Raw genomic sequence first — 21,477 nt, forward strand, 5'->3', positions numbered from 1 at the left:
TTTAGATTAGCCCCATATTCGACTAGATTATTACACAAATCTAGTTGTAAAGACATTCATTACTAAAATTCATTTAATTTCTCACATTCATTGTCTTTAAAACTGTTCAGTGCTGACTGTTTGCAAGAAAAAGATATTCGGTATGCGGCGACCTCAGTATCGGCGGTTTCCGTCCGCTATACCTGCGATGCGGAGACCGCCTTGTGTGCGGAAAAAAAAGAAAACGCTGTATGAAAGAGGCCTCAGTAAGGGTTGAAATACTTCCTATGAAGAAACAATTAAGTAAAAGAAGATGGCAACTTTCCTTTGATTCTCTATATTTCTAAATGAAAAAAAAAAAAAAAAAAAAAAAAAAAACTCAAAATCAGCAGCTCACATTACTTGTGTTCAACTTCATATAAGTCTTTGTTCAAAACTTTGATCATCGCATTTGATGTGGTTATAATTTGAACTTTCTCTTTTGCCCTTGATGGCCTATCCACTTATTATCTCATTTGTGAGTGATCTGTGACTAAGCCTAATTCTTCTGTCTGTTTGTTCACACACGAAAAATTCTTTCACAATCTTCATTTGACGCTGGAATTGTCAACAAAGCCTAGGTCAACTTTGATAGTCATGTGTTTGCGAGACTGATGGATCCTGTGCCCAAAACACGTGGGTACGGGTACTCACTCACGGGCAGCACATGAGGGGCCGCCTGAGGGGGAAGAAAATGTCTAAAGTTTGAGTTAATTTCTTTTTGTATTGAATTTCACTCAAATTTCAGTCAATGTTATCGTTGTTTTGTAAATTTTCCTGGAATTCCACCAATTGTTTCAGAACTGTGCTAGGATCATGCTAAATAGATGTGTATGCTAGAGATCCGAAATTTTGCTCAAATTATACCAGATCTAGTAACACTGGAACGAGGTCAAAAGTGATAGAGCCGAGTGGAACGTTTCAGTTATTAACAGCTGACCTTAATACATTAAATATCTTTCTGGTTAAAATTCTAACCAAAAATAATGAAGACAGATCGCAATGCACTCAATAGTAGGATGTCGGATGAGAGGTCAATACCGAGATCCACCATTATTCGTAATCTATATGAAAATGTTTGTAACACTCTATGTAATTAAACTTTTATAGCTTATATATGTATAGATTTACTGGATAATTTAATATCTCAAATTAATAATATACCACGACATATTGTTAAAAATATTAAGAATGACAAATATTCCAGATTAGTGCCCTATTCACCTTTGTCCTCTTTCACTGACACCTAAAGTCTTTCATACGATAAATATTTGTCCCGAATTGGAAAAAGAAATCCGTCTGGAGATTTACAGAATATAATAATCATATATATTGTACGGAACAATAAATAAATAAAACAATCAGATTTTAGGGAACAGAGAGAGAGAGAGAGAGAGAGAGAGAGAGAGAGAGAGAGAGAGAGAGAGGGAGGCTGGAAATGGTTCAGGAGCGGATGATCACTGCATAATGGAAAGGAGAATAATTAGAATCGTGCACAGAAAGAAATAGAGGCAGCATTTTCATGAAGTCATCTTGAAGCTCTCTTAGGACCTTTTCCTTGAAACGGGGGACAGCAAAAGTGACAATAAATAGCGAATGAAGGTGAAATAAACAAGGTTACTTCAATCTTACATCAAAGATTATGATACATTATCGTAGTGAACTTGGCACTTTTCAACATGACAGCAATATCTTATTAATATTGTTTTTTTATAAATATTAATAAGATATGTATTATATATCAAAATATGTTGAGAGAGAGAGAGAGAGAGAGAGAGAGAGAGAGAGAGAGAGAGAGAGAGAGAGAGAGAGAGAGAGAGTCCCAGAATTAGAAATTTAGGCTAAGAAGTAGCACTGAGATTTTGTGGTTTAGTACCAAAGTGAAAAAAAAGAGCACATCAAGACATAGGCTACCTAGTTGCCCTGATGAAAATCATCATATACATACTATGTCGTTTTGAAAATCTTGAGATTTCCAACACACAGATGTTTCCAAAACATGAGATAATTCCACTAATGCTGAAGTATATGGGGTTTTATTTACAGGTTTGAAAAAAAAAAAAAAAAAAAGCCAGTAAAATGTAAATTACTTTAATCGCATGGCAATCGAAATAGGTATTGAGAAAATCCTCTTTCTTACTTATAAATAACTTCTGTCTTATAAGCCTATACCTTTTTCCGTACGAAAAGGTACATAAGTAATGACGTCATATATATATATATATATATATATATATATATATATATATATATATATATATATATATATATATATGTGTGTGTGTATATATATATATATATTATATGTGTGTGTGTGTGTGTGTGTGTGTGTGTGAGTGTGTGTGTGTGTGTGCATATATATTATATATATATATATATATATATATATATATATAATATATATATTGGACTGGTTTTAAGGTCAAATGACACTCGTTTAAACAAATTGAAATAAACTGCTACTAGCAACTAAACCTGCCTTCTCTCCATTGCAGAATCATTCTGGGGAGTTGGCTGAAAGAGCAAGTTAGGCAAATAAAGTCACGTAGTTACAAAAAAATATACTTTTTATTTCCCAAATTAGCTAACATTAAAATGGAACAAAATTAATTAATAGAATGGAATAAAAATGAATTAACTCTGACCCAAAAAAAAATTGTTAAACTATCGTTTTCCTCTCAAAATCACATTTAAGTAAGTACCCCCTCTTATCTCATTATGTCCGACTAATCATAACATTTTAATTAGTCAATAGAAGTCTTAGAGAATCCATTTTTCTATATGGTGACTTCGAACCCATCTGAAATAAAGAGACCACAATTATAACACCTCTTTAACCATGAAAGTTAGTTCAAAGGAATGTGTACCGCACCGCACCACACTTCTCTTTCTCCAGACCCAATAATTATTACTTCAAAGGTTACCTTTTTCCAAGTTCTTTCTTACATTACCTTATTCGATGGGTCAGCAACACCTCGCAACACCTCTTCCAGGGGTGTTCCACACTCTGTCACAAGCAATCAGTGAGTCCTCCCTCTTAGCACCTATCACCCCAAAATTAACGTCATATACTGTTCGTTACGAACACACTTGCCGACATGCCCTATGTAGCAAACACCAAACACGGGTGCTCCATGCCCGAAACTTGTGATTTTCAAGGTGTCATCGACCTCAAAGTGCATTGGTCATCTACCCTCCTGTTTTTTCATTTCAGCATCTTCAAGGAATCCAGCACTTGTCTCTAACTGACTTGTCTCTAACCTGAAAGTGCTGAGATTAACAATTCACTACCGTGCCTTTTAGATATATACATATATATATATATATATATATATCTATATATATATATATATATATATATATATATATATATCATCCGTCGAGTATTTTTTCATTAGATGAAGGGGAAATCGTCCTACTCTCTGATTAATGTTAATTAACTTGTAAATATTCACTGATAATGTTATGCGTTTATTGATGGAGAGTGAATTACTTCGTTATGTATATTGGCTATTTTTATGTACAGTTGATGATGTTATATATATATATATATATATATATATATATATATATATATATATATATATATGTGTGTGTGTGTGTGTGTGTGTGTGTGTGTGTGTGTGTGTGTGTGTGTACACAAATTCTAATGCAAGTACATTTACGTCAGGATAACGCATTCTATAAGTACGTAGCTATTCAATCTTCGTTTTAGAAAAATGTAAAAAAGTAATATTGTCCATCCATAATGGTATGCCGTATGTACGAAGTAGGCGCCAAATGTGACTCCATTTGCGTAATGCTTATGTAAGCTTATTACGAATTCATCATTTACAGCGATTTATGCAGTGAGAGCTCCGCAAAAATCATGTTAATAACCTTTCAGTATTGTCATCGTTATTGCTGTTGTTGTGGTTGTTGATTGTAGTGGTAACAGACTTTATAATGAAGTTTATGACGCTTGTAGTAGGCCTACCCCTGCAAAGTATGGGTTACATACTTCCTGCATAATTGTAGGCCAATACTCGCAATGAGGAAGAGAGAGAGAGAGAAAGAGAGAGAGAGAAAGAGAGAGAAAGAGAGAAAGAGAGAGAGAGATTTTGGGGGGTGGGGGAAAAAATCAAAACATGTTAAAAGGCGTCACGAATACGTAGAAATTTTATAGGCCTTAAGGCGATTTTCAACTGAAGAATAAGAACCTATTGACGAATAGTGTTTGGCTTGACTCAAGTTTTTCGTATAATAATAATAATAATAATAATAATAATAATAATAATAATAATAATAATAATAATAATAATAATAATAATAACTATAATAAAGGCTGACATTATGAAAGGCATATAAAGAATAATAGGAGGTTATAAAAAATGAAATGATAATATAATTTATTTACTCAATAATAAAGAATGTTAAGCTTACTGAGAGAGAGAGAGAGAGAGAGAGAGAGAGAGAGAGAGAGAGAGAGAGAAATTCATTTGCATGAGCCAGTTTCCGGAAAGCCACAGATGGTTATCCGATGAACTAACTGGAAAGTCGTTCACTCAAGTAGAGCGAGAGAGAGAGAGAGACAGACAGACAGACCTGAAGTCTCCTCAACCTTCCTGGGGACCCTCTCTCTCTCTCTCTCTCTCTCTCTCTCTCTCCTGCATTACATCAATCCTTCCCTGCTACGATCCTTCATTGCTCAATAATGGCGTCTCCTTCATAAGAAGTCCCTCACTACTTAGGCCTATCTTCCAGTACTCTAACTGGAGCCACTCCAGAATTACAGCAAAACTCTGCTTTAGGCTAAAGAGGATTCCGCCTTTTAGATCAATAAAGTCTTCTTATAATTATCATACCCTTAGTGGCGAAATGATCATATTTATCAACTGAGTTTTACAGTTCGTTCAATGCGTCGCTGGAGATCGAAGGAGGAAGCAACAAAGAAGCCGAGATTCTGGTTTTTGTCAAGTTTGAGATGGTATGAGAAAGCCATTTATCTTATTATCCTCATATTTTGAAATACTGTAGTATAATTTTAATATTATATATTAACATAGCAAATATATATATATATATAATAAAATATATCATCGATGAAAATTACTTTTTTTACATAAATCATTGTAAAAGTCTCATATGAATGATAAATAATGGTTGGATCTCGGCGTGCACTGGGAAATATTCGATTCTTTCTTAAACCGATGAGTTAGTCCTGTTATTTTTGGTGACATTTATGTTAACCATAGGAATTTCATGAACTACATAATGAAATGAGTTCTGCAAGTCATACCGCAATGATGAAATGTGCAAAGTTCAATGCGGCTATAAGGTCCAAGGGAGCATGATCGATAATTTAAGATTAAGGTAACCTTGTTTACCTTCCCCTTCATTCACTGTTGAATGTCACTTTAGCTGTTCTCCAATCCGAGGAATAGATCCAGAGCTCGAAAATGAAAATATTGCATTTATTCCTTTCTCTGCACAATTCTAGCGAGTCTCATTCCTTCTACTGCATCGTTCACCATCCGCTCCTGACCCATTTCCAGCCTCTCTCTCTCTCTCTCTCTCTCTCTCTCTCTCTCTCTCTCTCTCTCTCTCTCTCTCTCCCAGTTGCCATCTTTCTTTGCTTAATTGTTTCTTTATAAGAAGAACTCTAACCCTTACTGAGGCCTCTTTCCAACAGCGGTTTTTTTTTTTTTTTTTTTTTTCCGCACACGAGGCGGTCTCCGCACCGCAGGTATAGCAGACGGAAACCGCCGATACTGCGGTCGCCGCATAGAGACCGATTATCTTTTTCTTGCAAACAGTCAACACTGAACAGGTTTATAGACTATGAATGTGAGAAATTAAATCAATTTTACTAATGAATGTCTTTACAACTAGATTTGTGTATTAATCTAGTCGAATATGGGACTAATCTAAAACGTTTGCCAATCTTCGTTAAAATGACTTTACTCAGTAATACTTCTTCAAGTTTTCAAACCTGTAATAGCATGACATTGTCAAACTACTTTTTTTCCTGGGAATTCTATGAAAAGTTCCCCCTCCCCCCCCCAACCCGCCAAAACAAAACGATATTAATGGCAGTTATGTCTATTCCGATGGTGAGTATTTTAAGGATAAAATCAGGACGAACCCGAGAAAAATGCTATAGAGTATTAATTATTATAATATTCAGGGGCTTCTCACGTTGCTGTAAACAGACAATTTAGTCAACAAGGTGAAGGAGAGAGACAGAGAGACAGGCAAAAGACATCCAAACGGACAGTGAGACAAACAAGACAAGGAAAAGACGACTTGACTTGGATCTTGAGTCACAGGTGACGTTCGTCTGTTGTCTCGAGGAACATAGAAGGAATCAAGTGAGCCTTCTATAACCTTTTTCCTGTTATCTTCTCTTTACAAAATTTGTCGAACAGATAACATTCACTCAACTATCAATAAGATGCTGCTATTTATAAATATTGCAGGCTCTCTCTCTCTCTCTCCTGCATTACATCAGTAATCCTTCCCTGCTACGATCCTTCATTGCTCAATAATGGCGTCTCCTTCATAAGAAGTCCCTCACTACTTAGGCCTATCTTCCAGTACTCTAACTGGAGCCACTCCAGAATTACAGCAAAACTCTGCTTTAGGCTACAGAGGATTCGGACTTTTAGATCAATAAAGTCTTATTATAATTATTATGACCTTAGTGAGGAAAAGATTATATTTATCAATAGAGTTTTGCAGTTCGTTCAATGCGTCGCTTGAGATGGAAGACAACAAAAGAAGCCGAGGTTCTCGTTTTTGTCAAGTTCGAGTTGATATATGAAAGCCATTTATCTTATTATCGTCATATTCTTTATAACAATGTTGTAGTATAATTTTAATTGGAAATATCTACGTAGCAAAGAAATTTATATAATTTCTATATATTAGTAATGAAAACTACAATAATTACATAGATTCTTGTACAATTTTCAAATGAATGATAAATAATGGACGGATCTCTGTGTGTAGAGCTGAGAAATGCATATCTTCGTAGTACCATCTATCTGGTTCCTATTTTTGGTTACAACCAATATTAATCATGAATCCTGTCCAGTGTCCACACCGGAAACATTGTTTGCCAACAGCTGGCGAAGGCAAACTGTTTGCAAACAATTTTTACCGTAAATTTCTTTCCCATCCAGATTGGAAAACATTTAGTGTACATATGTATATAAACATTCATAATGTATTATGTTTATATACATATGTATACATACATAAATTTATATATATATATATATATATATATATATATATATATATATATATATATATATATATAGGGTGTAACACGAGTTTACGCAAATATTGTGGGAAATGAATGAAAAAGTTAATTTAAGCAGAAAATCTTTTGAGGATATATTTAGACTTCGTTGGTGAGAGAAAATTTTTGAAATAACCGTTATATCTATTTATAGCTGCTTTCATGCGATAGAGGGAGGTCGGTGCGTCCTGGGATGTTTGGGGGCCAGGGGTTAGGGGGAAGATGGAGCGAATAGGCCGATGTGAATAAATTACCTCCCAATCAAATGTATTACTTAGATTTTGAAGGAAAAAATGCATGCATCAGTGAATCCCTATTCCTCCATATAAATGGCATTTATCGGACACCGATAAAGAAAAGAAGCATTAAATATCTAAGTAGAATACAGACACAGAGGCTACTGCACCGATAAGTATAGCGGCGTGGTTGGTATGGTATTAAGGTCCCACCTCGGTGTTCGCGGGTTCGATTCTCGGCCATTCCATTGAGGAGTGAGAGATGTGTTTCTGGTGATAGAAGTTCACTCTCGACGTGGTTCGGAAGTCACGTAAAGCCGTTGGTCCCGTTGCTGAATAACCACTGGTTCCATGCAACGTAAAAGCACCATACAAACAAACACCAACAAGTACTTTACGTCTGGACAGGAAACGTTGTTGCTAATAATGTTTGCCAGTGTGGACGGGCCTTAACATGCTTATTAGAAGCTGAAGTATTATAATACGTAGAATAGATATATACTGTGTGTTTACAATTAATGTCACTAAGGTTCAGTTATGCCTGCACAGTCCAAATCCTCGCCACTAACGATTCAGGCTTTTCCCTCAGTCCTCCGTAGCAGCCTCGGCGTCAACACACGATGCTCTGGCTGTAATTCACTTGTGACATCATAAAAACAACAACAAAAGTACACCCATAAACGTCCAGTGAAAGAGTGGTCGATAAAAAAATAATTAAATACTCCCATGTGAATTTGTCGAGAGTTTAAATTTAGACCGGAGGATTTTTGTAATGACAGAAGGAGGACTTTTGTAATATTTATTGAATATTTTATGACTGAAGGAAGAGTTCCGTGGAAAGATGATTAAGTTCGTAATCGTGTGCGTTCGTTGCAAAGTTGACGCATATAGGTCTAATATTTTTTTCTGTTTCATTGAATGGGTCAATACTGATTTGTTTTCGTTTAAAGACTGACTCTCTTATGAGGTGTTACAATGGATGCAAATCCTTAGTTTATTGTCTTCCTGTGTTTCATTAGTGTTTTGATTAGTCTAATTTCATTTCAAAGCGAACTTCTCTGAGATGTAAGCAATGCAAAAACATACAAAGTCCAATAGTGCTTGATTTTGTTTCGTCAGAAAATAGAATAATCATTTGTTCTCATTTTAAAAACGAATTACATACATGGTGCATAATCATGAATAGACGCAAATAGGCCTATTTTTGTTTTACATTATGTTGTCATAATAAATACTTATTCTCACTCAAAATCTGTCTTGCATATATGGTTTATATTATTTTTGGTTATTATTAATTTTAACCATAGAAACTCATGAATGCTTGTAACCCAATGATTTTCAATGAGAGAAAATATTGCTGCCATGTTGAAACGTGCCAAGTTCATTACGATAATGGAGCATAATCTTTGATGTAAGATTAAAGTAACCTTGTTTACTTCACCTTCCTTCGCTATTTATTGTCACTTTTGCTGTTCTCCGTTTCGAGGAAAAGATCCCAAGAGAGCTTCAAGATGACGGCATGAAAATCCTGCCTCTATTTCTTTCTGTGTACGATTCTAATCATTCTCCTTTCTATTATACAGTGTTGATCTGCTCCTGAACCATTTCCAGCCTCTCTCTCTCTCTCTCTCTCTCTCTCTCTCTCTCTCTCTCTCTCTCTCTCTCTCTCTCTCTTCTAAGTTCTGATTGTTTTATTTATTTATTATTCCGAACAATAAATATGATTATTATATTCTGTAAATCTCCAAACGGATTTGTTTTTCAATTCGGGACAAATCTTTATCGTATGAAAGAATTTAGGGGTCAGTGAAACAGGACAAAATTGAATAGCGCACTAATCTGAAACGTTTGTCATTCTTGATATTTTTAACAATATGTCGTGGTATATTTTTAATTTGAGATATTAAATTATCCAGTAAATCTATATGTATATAAGCTATAAAAGTTTAATTACATAGAGTATTAAAAACATTTTCATATAGATTATGAATAATGGTCGGATGTCGGTGCTGACTCACGTTCTATTTCTTGACATCGGCTTTGTCTTCATTATATTTGGTTGGAATTTTATCCACAATAATGACATTTAATGTACTAAGGTCCGGCTGTTAATAACTATAACGTTCTACTCGGTTCTCCCACTTTTGACCTCATTGCAGTGTTGCCACATTTTTTTTTTTTCAAAAATCTCTATATTGTAAAATTAATCTGTATAGAAAATCTGAGGAATTGGTAGGTTATATTTTAGCGTATGTTACTAGAAATAACACGTAATTTAGAGTAAATCAATTGGCTGAAGGAAAAAAGGAGATTTCCTGTTTATTAATGAAAGCACTTCTACCATTGATACCTCTTGACTCTTGAGTACATAAAGTAAACAACAAATTGTCATAATGATGGACTTGGAGTTGGCCAGTTTATAGTGTTGGTAATATGATATATAACTGATTGGAAATTAAAGGAATCACTGGATTACCATTTCACATTTTGAGATTTAGAAAATAAAGAAATATCTATAAATCTTATTTTCTACTTATGTCTACTTTTGATGATGTACATATTTGTCTCTTCCTGATTTCCTTGTTCTGGCTAAGAGTTCTTTGGAGACAGTAAATTCATAACATGATTTATCTTCAAGCAATTGCTTTGTATAGAGCAAACCTGTAATTGTTTCAGTAGATAGCTATTTGTTATTTTTGTTTTCTTCCTGTTTATTGAAGAAAATATTCTTTCTACAGTTGCACTCGAGTGCGGTAAACATAGTAATGTTTGCATAAAGTTGGACGAATTTGAAAACATTAACACATTGTCCATTTGCCTAGCTGAAGCTACTGTACTCCAAAATATCGCTGGCTTCATATCTGAACTCACATTAAAAATATCTAGAGAATTTCTTAGTAGCCTCCATTCTGTGTCAATGCTTTGAATATCAGACTCTGTTGCATGACCAAAGAAGGACATCAGATCATTCAGAGATGGCAATTCTCTATCCATAACTACTTTTGGACTTAATGCCTTCAAAGAATAAATAGCATCTGAATCAAAGGGAAATCTTTTATAAATGTGAGAGGCTGCTTCTGTGAAAAACTCCAAACAGCTTCGTCTAAAACATCTAAGATCCTCACATATAATGCATATCTTCATTATGGAATCATCCAACAATCAATAATTAGTCCCGCAGGGACGACCCCAGTTTGGGCACCCTGTATTTATCTATCTATCTATCTATCTATCTATCTATCTATCTATTTATCTATCTATCTATCTATCTATCTATCTATCTATCTATCTATCTATATCTTATTGAATAATTTAAGACCAAAGTTTTTTTTTTTTTATTAAATGCCGAAAAGCTATTAAGATGATCTCTGTTCTTTTATTTCAGCCCTGAAGTCATTGAAATATTAGTATATTAGTGCAATCAATCATTGGGCTACATTAGTATTCTATATGATAGGTTAAGATAGGATAGGTTAAGAGTATTGAAAACATATTAATCATGTTTATAATTAGCAACAGTATACATTTTAATCATCTTACACAAACCATCATGCTTCCATCTCAGATTATAAGTTAGATAAAATGCACCCGGGCCGACATTGTAGTTTTGTACTTAGCTTTTCCCTTTGAAAGCCAATCTCGAAGACTCATTTTAAAATTATATAAAACCTAATATACCCAAACACGTATATTCAGCTTTCAAGCCACAATAAATTGGAATTGGAGAACACTGTTCAGAAACGTCAGATGTTAACCTATGGCTATGCCATTGTGCACAAAATATCAAATGGCAGGCTTGATGAAAGTTGACAAGTATCGCACCTAAGTACACAACAACCGTATGGCACACACTACAAAATCTGTATGTGTGGCTAGTTTAACCTGGTTACCAACCGAGTCACCTAGACAGTTCGTCTAGACACGTAGTATGTTCTAGACACGTTTAATACAGAGTCGGACCGAGGCTCCAGAGCAGAGGAAAGGACTCGGCCATTCAGCAATAAATGAGTTGAAAGCAGTCAATTCTGCTCCCTATACTACAGTGTTGGAAAGGTTGAAATTGAATACCAGCCAACCACGCAGACTTTGTATTGTGTGCGGAAGTGGGGATCATATACTCTTAATTTCTGTATATATATATATATATATATATATATATATATATATATATATATATATATATATATATATATATCAATATCAAAAGAATTGAAATTTGGATTTTTGGTGGGGAAATGTATTGTCTCCTAAAAATCTGTACATTTTGCTTATTTTATAAGAAAAATCTGAAAATCTTAATCATGTTGAAAAACCTGTATATTTAAGATTAATCTGTATATGTGGCAACACTGGACTGTTACCAGATCTAGTATAAATTGAGCAAATTTCGGACCCCTATAGCATACACATATATTTATCATGATCCTAGCACAGTTCTGAAACAATTGGCGGAATTCCAGCAAAATTTACAAAATGACGTTAACATTGACTGAAATTTGAGTGAAATTCCATACAAAGAGAAATTAACTCAAAGTTTAGAAATTTTCTTCCCCTCAGCCCCTCATGTGCTGCCCATGAGTGAGTACCCGTACCCACGTGTTTTGGGCACAGGATCCATCAGTCTCGCAAACATATGACTCTCAAAGTTGACCAAGGCTTTGTTGACAATTCCAGCGTCGAATGCAGATTGTGAAAGAATTTTTTCATATGTGAACAAACAGACAGAAGAATTAGGCTTAGTCACAGATCACTCACAAATGAGATAATAAATGGATAGGCCATCAAGGGCAAAAGAGAAAGCTCAAATTATAACCACATCAAATGCGATGATCAAAGTTTTGAACAAAGACTTTTATGAAGTTGAACACAAGTAATGTGAGCTGCTGATTTTAAGATTTTTTTTTTTTTTTTTCATTTAGAAATATAGTGAATCGACGGAAAGACTTTAGTTTCTGATTTTTTCACATTTATAAAAATTAGTTAAGTTTTATGGATCTCACATATATATTATTAGATATAATATTCGGAACGTATACTATACTTATTTTTAATATATATATTGTCTCTGAATTGGGATATGTTTAAATGTATAGACTACAGTAATTTTCCAAGGATTAATTTATTTTAGAAGAGCATTAATTATGTTTCCCCAGTTTTATTATGTTATAAACATACGACTACAATATTAATTAAAGTTGTATTTCCTTATACCCAGTTATATTTTATAAATATACACTTATATATACAGTAGATTTAAGCTCTGTATGTTTCACAGTAAGTGAATGAAGCACTTATATCCATCATATCTTACAGGATTATAATATGTATATATATATATATATATATATATATATATATATATATATAGTTTCTTTTTGCATAAAATTAGCAAAGTTAAGATTTCTTACGGAATAAAATAGCTCAATGTAGCTTAATTTTTTCGTAACCAGCATAATTTTGCTATGCGGATATGGCAACACTGCTGGGCTGGTTTAGTTATTATTTTTGGTTGTTATTATGAAATTAACTTTATTCTGTTTGTTCTTTAGAATGGTTTTGGTTGGTATTCTCCAGCCATAACTAATTCTTAATCAACCCAAGTGTGAGGTGGTTATGAAATGTCTTTCTGTTGAGTTACAAATTCACCCCGATAAATGTGGAGTCTGCTTAATAAAGAGATTTTGTTTACTTCTTCATTCGCTATTTAATGTCGCCTTTGCTTTTCTTCCTTTGGAGGAAAGATCCAAAGAGAAAATATTGCACAATTCTAATCTTTCTCTTTCCTTCTATTCTATTGTTTGTCCGCTCCTGAATCATTTCCAGCCTCTCTCTCTCTCTCTCTCTCTCTCTCTCTCTCTCTCTCTCTCTCTCTCTCTCTCTCTCTCTCTCTCTCTCCTACATTACATCAATCCTTCCCTGCTACGATCCTTCATTGCTCAATAATGGCGTCTCCTTCATAGGAAGTCCTTCACCACTTAGGCCTATCTTCCAGTACTCTCACTGGAGCCACTCCAGAATTACAGCAAAACTCTACTGTAGGCTACAGAGGATCATTTATGTTATTAGCCTCATATTTTAAAATGTTGTGGTATAATTTTAATATTATATATTAACATAGCAAAAAAAATATTTAATAAAAATATATCATCGATGAAAATTACTTTTTTTACATAAATTATTGCAAAAGTCTCATATGAATGATAAATAATGGTTGGACCTCGGCGTGTACTTTGCTGATTATTCGTTTCTGAAGCCGAGGACTTGGTACAGTTATTTTTGGTTACAGTTATGTTAACCGTAGGAAATTCATGAACAACTTAATAAAGCATGATCGATAATTCAAGATTAAGGTAACCTTGTTTACCTTCCCCTTCATTCACAATTTCACTGTTGAATGTCACTTTTGCTGTTCTCCGATGCGAGGAAAAGATCCAGAGCTCGGAAATGAAAATATTGCATTTATTCCTTTCTATGCACAATTCTAGTCAGTCTCATTCCTTCTACTGCATCGTTCACCATCCGCTCCTGAACCATTTCCAGCCTCTCTCTCTCTCTCTCCCCCAGTTGCCATCTTTCTTTGCTTAATTGTTTCTTTATAGGAAGAACTTCAACCCTTACTGGGTCCTCTTTCATACAGCGTTTTTTTTTTTTTTTTCCGCACACGAAGCGGTCTCCGCACCGCAGGTATAGCGGACGGAAACCGCCGATACTGCGGTCGCCGCAAATAGACCAATTACTTTTTTCTTGCAAACAGTCAGCATTGAACAGTTTTATAGGCTATGAATGTGATAAATTAAATGAATTTTAGTAATGAATGTCTTTACAACTTGATTTGTGTATTAATCTAGTCGAATATGGGACTAATCTAAAACTTTTGCCAATCTTCATGAAAATGACTTTACTCACAGAACTTTATCAAGTTCTCAAACCTGTAATAGCATGACATTGTCAAACTACTTTTTTTATAGGAATTCTTTGAAAAGTCCCCCCTTCCCCCCAACCCCCAAAACAAAACGATATTAATGGTAGTTATGTCTATTCCGATGGTGAGTAATTCAAGGATAAAATCAGGACGAACCGGAGAAAAATGCTATAGAGTATTAATTACTATAATATTCGGGGCTTCTCACGTTGCCGTAAACAGACAATTTAGTCAACAGGGTGAAGGACAGAGACAGAGAGACAGGCAAAAGACATCCAAACGGACAGTGAGACAAACAAGACAAGGAAAAGACGACTTGACTTGGATCTTGAGTCACAGGTGACGTTCGTCTGTTGTCTCGACGAACAAAGAAGGATTCAAGTGAGACTTCTAGAACCTTTTTCGTCTTTCCTTCTCTTTACAAAATTTGTTAATTTGTCGAACAGATAACATTCACTCAATTAACAAAAAGATGCTGCTGTTCATGAATATTGCAGGCGCTGCCCTCTCTCTCTCTCTCTCTCTCTCTCTCTCTCTCTCTCTCTCTCTCTCTCTCCTGCATTACATCAATATCCTTCCCTGCTACGATCCTTCATAGCTCAATAATGGCGTCTCCTTCCTAGGAAGTCCTTCACTAATTAGGCCTATCTTCCAGTACTCTAATTGGAGCCACTCCAGAATTACAACAAAACTCTGCTTTAGGCTACAGAGGATTCCGCCTTTTAGATCAATAAAGTCTTCTTATAATTATTATGACCTCAGTGAGGAAAGGATTATATTTATCAATAGAGTTTTGCAGTTCGTTCAATGCAACAAAAGAAGCCGAGGTTCTGGTTTTTGTCAAGTTCGAGTTGGTATATGAAAGCCATTTATTTTATTATAGTCATATTTTTTATAACAATGTTGTAGTATAATTTTAATTGGAAATATCTACGTAGCAAAGAAATTTATATAATTTCTATATATTAGTATTGAGAACTACAATAATTACATAGATTCTTGAACAATTTTCAAATGAGTGATAAATAATGGACGGATCTCGGTGTGTAGAGCTGAGGATTGCATATCATCGTGGTACCATTTATATGGCTCCTATTTTTGGTTACAACCAATATTAATCAATCATGAAGGCCTGTCCACACCGGGAAACATTGTTTGCAAACATTGCTTGAAAACAGCTGGCGAGGGCAAACTGTTTGCAAACAATTTTTACCGTAAATTTCTTTCCCATCTAGAATGGAAAACATTTAGTGTACATATGTATATAAACATTCATAATGTATAATGTTTTATACATATGTATACATACATAAATTTATATTATATATATATATATATATATATATATATATATATATATATATATATATATATATATAATATATATATATATATATATATATATAGGGTGTAAAACGAGTTTACGCAAATATTTGTGGGAAATGAATGAAAAAGTTAATTTGAGCAGAAAATCTTTTGAGGATATATTTAGACTTCGTTGGTGAGAGAAAATTTTTGAAATAACCGTTATATCTATTTATAGCTGCTTTCATGCGATAGAGGGAGGTCGGTGCGTCCTGGGATGTTTGGGGGCCAGGGGTTAGGGGGAAGATGGAGCGAATAGGCCGATGTGAATAAATTACCTCCCAATCAAATGTATTACTTAGATTTTGATGGAAAAAAGGGATGCATCAGTGAGTCCCTACTCCTCCATATAAATGGCATTTATCGGACACTGATAAACAAAAGAAGCCTAAATGAATCTCCCAGCCTTGAGAGGTAGGTCTTTTCTGCCTCTTATCCCTCCTCGAGTATATTAAATATCTAAGTAGAATACAGACACAGAGGCTACTGCACCGACAAGTATAGCGGCATGGTTGGTATGGTATTAACGTCCCACCTCGGTGGTCGTGGGTTCGATTCACGGCTATTCCATTGAGAAGTGAGAGATGTGTATTTCTGGTGATAGAAGTTCACTCTCGACGTGGTTCGGAAGTCACGTAAAGCCTTTGGTCCCGTTGCTGAATAACCACTGGTTCCATGCAACGTAAAAGCACCATAAAAACAAACAAATACCGACAAGTACTTAAGGTCTGGACAGGAAACATTGTTTGCTAATAATGTTTGCCAGTGTGGACGGGCCTTAACATGCTTATTAGAAGCTGAAGTATTATAATACGTAGAATAGATATTTACTGTGTGTGTACTTCTCCTTCAATGTCTGTTTACAATTAATGTCACTAAGGTTCAGTTATGCCTGCACAATCCAAATCTTCGCCACTAACGATTCAGGATTTTCCCTCAGTCCTCCGTAGCAGCCCCGGCGTCAACACACGATGCTCTGGCTGTAATTCACTTGTGACATCATAAAAACAACAACAAAAGTACACCCATAAACGTCCAGTGAAAGAGTGGTCGATAAAAGAATAATTAAATACTCCCATGTGAATTTGTCGAGAGTTTAAATTTAGACCGGAGGACTTTTGTAATATTTATTGAATATTTTATGACTGAAGGAAGAGTTCCGTGGAATGATGATTAAGTTCGTAATCGTGTGCGTTCGTTGCAAAGTTAGCACATATAGGCCTAATATTTTTTTCTGTTTCATTGAAAATAGAATAGTCATTTGTTCTCATTTTAAAAACGAATTACATACGTGGTGCATAATCATGAATAGACGCAAATAGGCCTATTTTTGTTTTACATAATGTTGTCATAATAAATACTTATTTTACCTGAAAATCTGTCTTGCATATATGGTTTATATTATTTTTGGTTATTATTAGTTTTAACCTTAGAAACTCATGAATGCTTGTAACCCAATGATTTTCAGTGAGAGAAAATATTGCCGCCATAAGATTAAAGTAACCTTGTTTACTTCACCTTCCTTCGCTATTTATTGTCACTTTTGCTGTTCTCCGTTTCGAGGAAAAGATCCCAAGAGAGCTTCAAGATGACGGCATGAAAATGCTGCCTCTATTTCTTTCTGTGTACGATTCTAATCATTCTCCTTTCTATTATACAGTGTTGATCTGCTCCTGAACCATTTCCAGCCTCTCTCTCTCTCTCTCTCTCTCTCTCTCTCTCTCTCTCTCTGTTCCCTAAGTTCTGATTGTTTTATTTATCTATTGTTCCGTACAATAAATATGATTATTATATTCTGTAAATCTCCAGACGGATTTGTTTTTCCAATTCGGGACAAATCTTTATCGTATGAAAGAATTTAGGTGTCAGTGAAACAGGACAAAGTTGAATAGCGCACTAATCTGAAACGTTTGTCATTCTTGATATTTTTAACAATATGTCGTGGTATATTTTTAATTTGAGATATTAAAGTGTCCAGTAAATCTATATATATGTAAGCAATAAAAATTTAATTACATAGTGTTAAAAAAATTTTCAAATAGATTATGAATAATGGCAGGATCTAAGTGTTGACCTCCTATCCGAGAGATTCTTATGCTTAGTATGAATTGTTTTAATATTTTTGGTTAGAATTTTAACCATAACAAAATTTCGTGCCTCTAACATAAACATCTTTTTAGCATAATCCTAGCACAGTTCTGAAACAATTAGCGGAATTATAGCAAAATTTACATGAAAACGTTAACGTTGACTGAAATTTGAGTGAAATTCAATACAAAAAGAAATTAACTAAAACTTTAGACATTTTCTTCCCCCTCACGCGGTCCTTCATGTGCCAGTGAGTGAGTACCCGTACCCACGTGTTTTGGGCACAGGATCCATCAGTCTCGCAAACACATGACTATCAAAGTTGACCAAGGCTTTGTTGACAATTCCAGAGTCAAATGAAGATTGTGAAAGAATTTTTCGTGTGTGAACAAAACAGACAGAAGAATTAGGCTTAGTCACAGATCACTCACAAATGAGATAAGAAGTGGATAGGCCATCAAGGGCAAAAGAGAATTACCAAATTATAACCACATCAAATGCGATGATCAAAGTTTTGAACAAAGACATATATGAAGTTGAACACAAGTAATGTGAGCTGCTGATTTTGAGATTTTTTTTTTTTTTTTTTTTTTTTTTTTCATTTAGAAATATAGAGAATCGAAGGAAAGACTTTAGTTTCATATTTTTTCACGTGTAGAAAAATTAGTTAAGTTTTATAGATCTCATATATATTATTAGATATAATATTCGAAAAATTCACTATACTTACTTTTAATATATATTGTCTCTGAATTGGGATATGTTTAAGTGTATAGGCTACAGTAATTTTCCAAGCATTAATTTATTTTAGAAGAGCCTTAATTATGTTTCCCCAGTTATATTATGTTATAAACGTACAGCTACAATATTAATTAAAGTTATATTTCCTTATTCACAGGTATATTGTATAAATATACACTTATATGTACAGTAGATTTAAGCTCTGTATGTTTCACAGTAAGTGAATGAAGCACTTATATCTATAATATCTCACAGGATTAATATATATATATATATATATATATATATATATATATATATATATATATATATATATATATATATAGTTTCTTTTTGTATAAAGTTAACAAAGTTAAGATATCTTCTGGGATAAAATTGCTCAATATAGCTTACTTTTTTCGTACCCCAGCATAATTTTACTATGTTGATATGGCAACACTGCTGGCTGGTTTAGTTATTTTTTTTGGTTGTTATTATGAAATTAACTTTTTTATGTTTTCTCTTTTGAATGGTTTTGGTTGGTATGCTCCAGCCCTAACTAATTCTTAACCAACCCAAGTGTAAGGTGGTTATCTCTCTCTCTCTCTCTCTCTCTCTCTCTCTCTCTCTCTCTCTGCATTACATCAGTAATCCTTCCCTGCTACGATCCTTCATTGCTCAATAATGGCGTCTCCTTCATAGGAAGTCCTTCGCCACTTAGGCCTATCTTCCAGTACTCTCACTGGAGCCATTCCAGGATTACAGCAAAACTCTGATTTAGGCTACAGAGGATTCCGCCTTTTAGATCAATCAAGTCTTCTTATAATTATTATGACCTTAGTGAGGAAATGATCATATTTATCAACTGAGTTCTGCAGTTCGTTCAATGCGTCGCTTGAGATGGAAGGAAGAAGCAACAAAGAAGCCGAGATTCTGGTTCTTGTCAAGTTTGAGATGGTATGACGAGGAAGCCATTTATGTTATTAGCCTCATATTTTGAAATATTGTAGTATAATTTCAATATTATATATTAACATAGCAAAAAAAATATTTAATAAAAATATATCATCGATGAAAATTACTTTTTTTAAGTAATCATTGTAAAAGTCTCATATGAATGATAAATAATGAATGGATCTCGGCGTGTACTTTGCTAATTATTCGTGTCCTTCTGCAGCCGATGATTTGTACTGTTATTTTTGGTTACAGTTATGTTAACCATAGGAAATTCATGAACTACTTAATGAAATGAGTTCAGAAAGTCATACCGCAATGTTTAAATGTGCAAAGTTCATTGCGGCTGTATAGTCCAAGGGAGCATGATCGTTAATTTAAGATTAAGGTAACCTTGTTTACCTTCGCCTTCATTCACTGTTGAAAGTCACTTTAGCTCTTCTCCGATGCGAGGAAAAGATCCAGAGCTCGGAAATGAAAATATTGCATTTATTCCTTTCTATGCACAATTCTAGTCAGTCTCATTCCTTCTACTGCATCGCTCTCTCTCTCTCTCTCTCTCTCTCCCCCCTCCCAGTTGCCATCTTTCTTTGCTTAATTGTTTCTTTATAGGAAGTACTTCAACCCTTACTGAGGCCTCTTTCATACAGGGTTTTTTTTTTTCCGCACACGAGGCGGTCTCCGCACCGCAGGTATAGCGGACGGAAACCGCCGATACTGCGGTCGCCGCATAGAGACCGATTACCTTTTTCTTGCAAACAGTCAACTCTGAACAGTTCTATAGACTATGAATGTGAGAAATTAAATGAATTTTAGTAATGAATGTCTTTACAACTTGATTTGTGTATTAATCTATAGTCGAATATGGGACTAATCTACAACGTTTGTCAATCTTCATAAAAAGGACTTTCCTCTCAGTACTTCGTTTTCAAACCTGTAATGGCTGACATTGTCAAACTACTTTTTTTAATAGGAATTTTTTGAAAAGTTCCCCCTTCCCCGCCCCAAAAAATTAAATGAAATTAATGGTAGTTATGTCTATTCCGATGGTGAGTATTTCAAGGATAAAATCAGAACGAACCGGAGAAAAATGCTATAGAGTATTAATTATTATAATATTCTGGGCTTCTCGCGTTGCCGTAAACAGACAATTTAATCAACAGGGTGAAGGAGAGAGACAGAGAGACAGGCAAAAGACATCCAAACGGACAGTGAGACAAACAAGACAAGGAAAAGACGACTTGACTTGGATCTTGAGTCACAGGTGATGTTCGTCTGTTGTCTCGAGGAACATAGAAGGAATCAAGTGACACTTCAATAACCTTTTTCGTCTTTTCTTCTCTTTATAAAATTTTTTAATTTGTCGAACAGATAACATACACTCAATTAACAATAAGATACTGCAGTTTATGAGTATTGCAGGCTCTCTCTCTCTCTCTCTCTCTCTCTCTCTCTCTCCTGCATTACATCAATACTCCTTCTCTGCCACGATCCTTCATAGCTCAATAATGGCGTCTCCTTCCTAGGTAGTCCTTCACTACTTAGGCCTATTTTCCAATACTCTAATTGGAGCTACTACAGAATTACAGTAAACTCTGCTTTATGCTACAGAGGATTCCGCCTTTTAGATCAATAAAGCCTCCTTATAATAATAAAGTCTTATTATGATTATTATTAAGACTTTAGTGAGGAAAGGATCACATTTATCAATAGAGTTTTGCAGTTTGTTCAATGTGTCGCTTGAGATGGAAGACAACGAAAGCCAAGGTTCTCGTTTTTGCCAACTTTGAGATGGTATAAGAAAGCCATTTATCTTATTATCTTCATATTTTTAAGAACAATGTTGTAGCACAATTTGATTTGGAAATATTAACGTAGCAAAGAAATAG

Source organism: Macrobrachium nipponense, chromosome 45 (genome assembly GCF_015104395.2).
Source record: "Macrobrachium nipponense isolate FS-2020 chromosome 45, ASM1510439v2, whole genome shotgun sequence".
Classification (NCBI taxonomy): Eukaryota; Metazoa; Arthropoda; class Malacostraca; order Decapoda; family Palaemonidae; genus Macrobrachium; species Macrobrachium nipponense.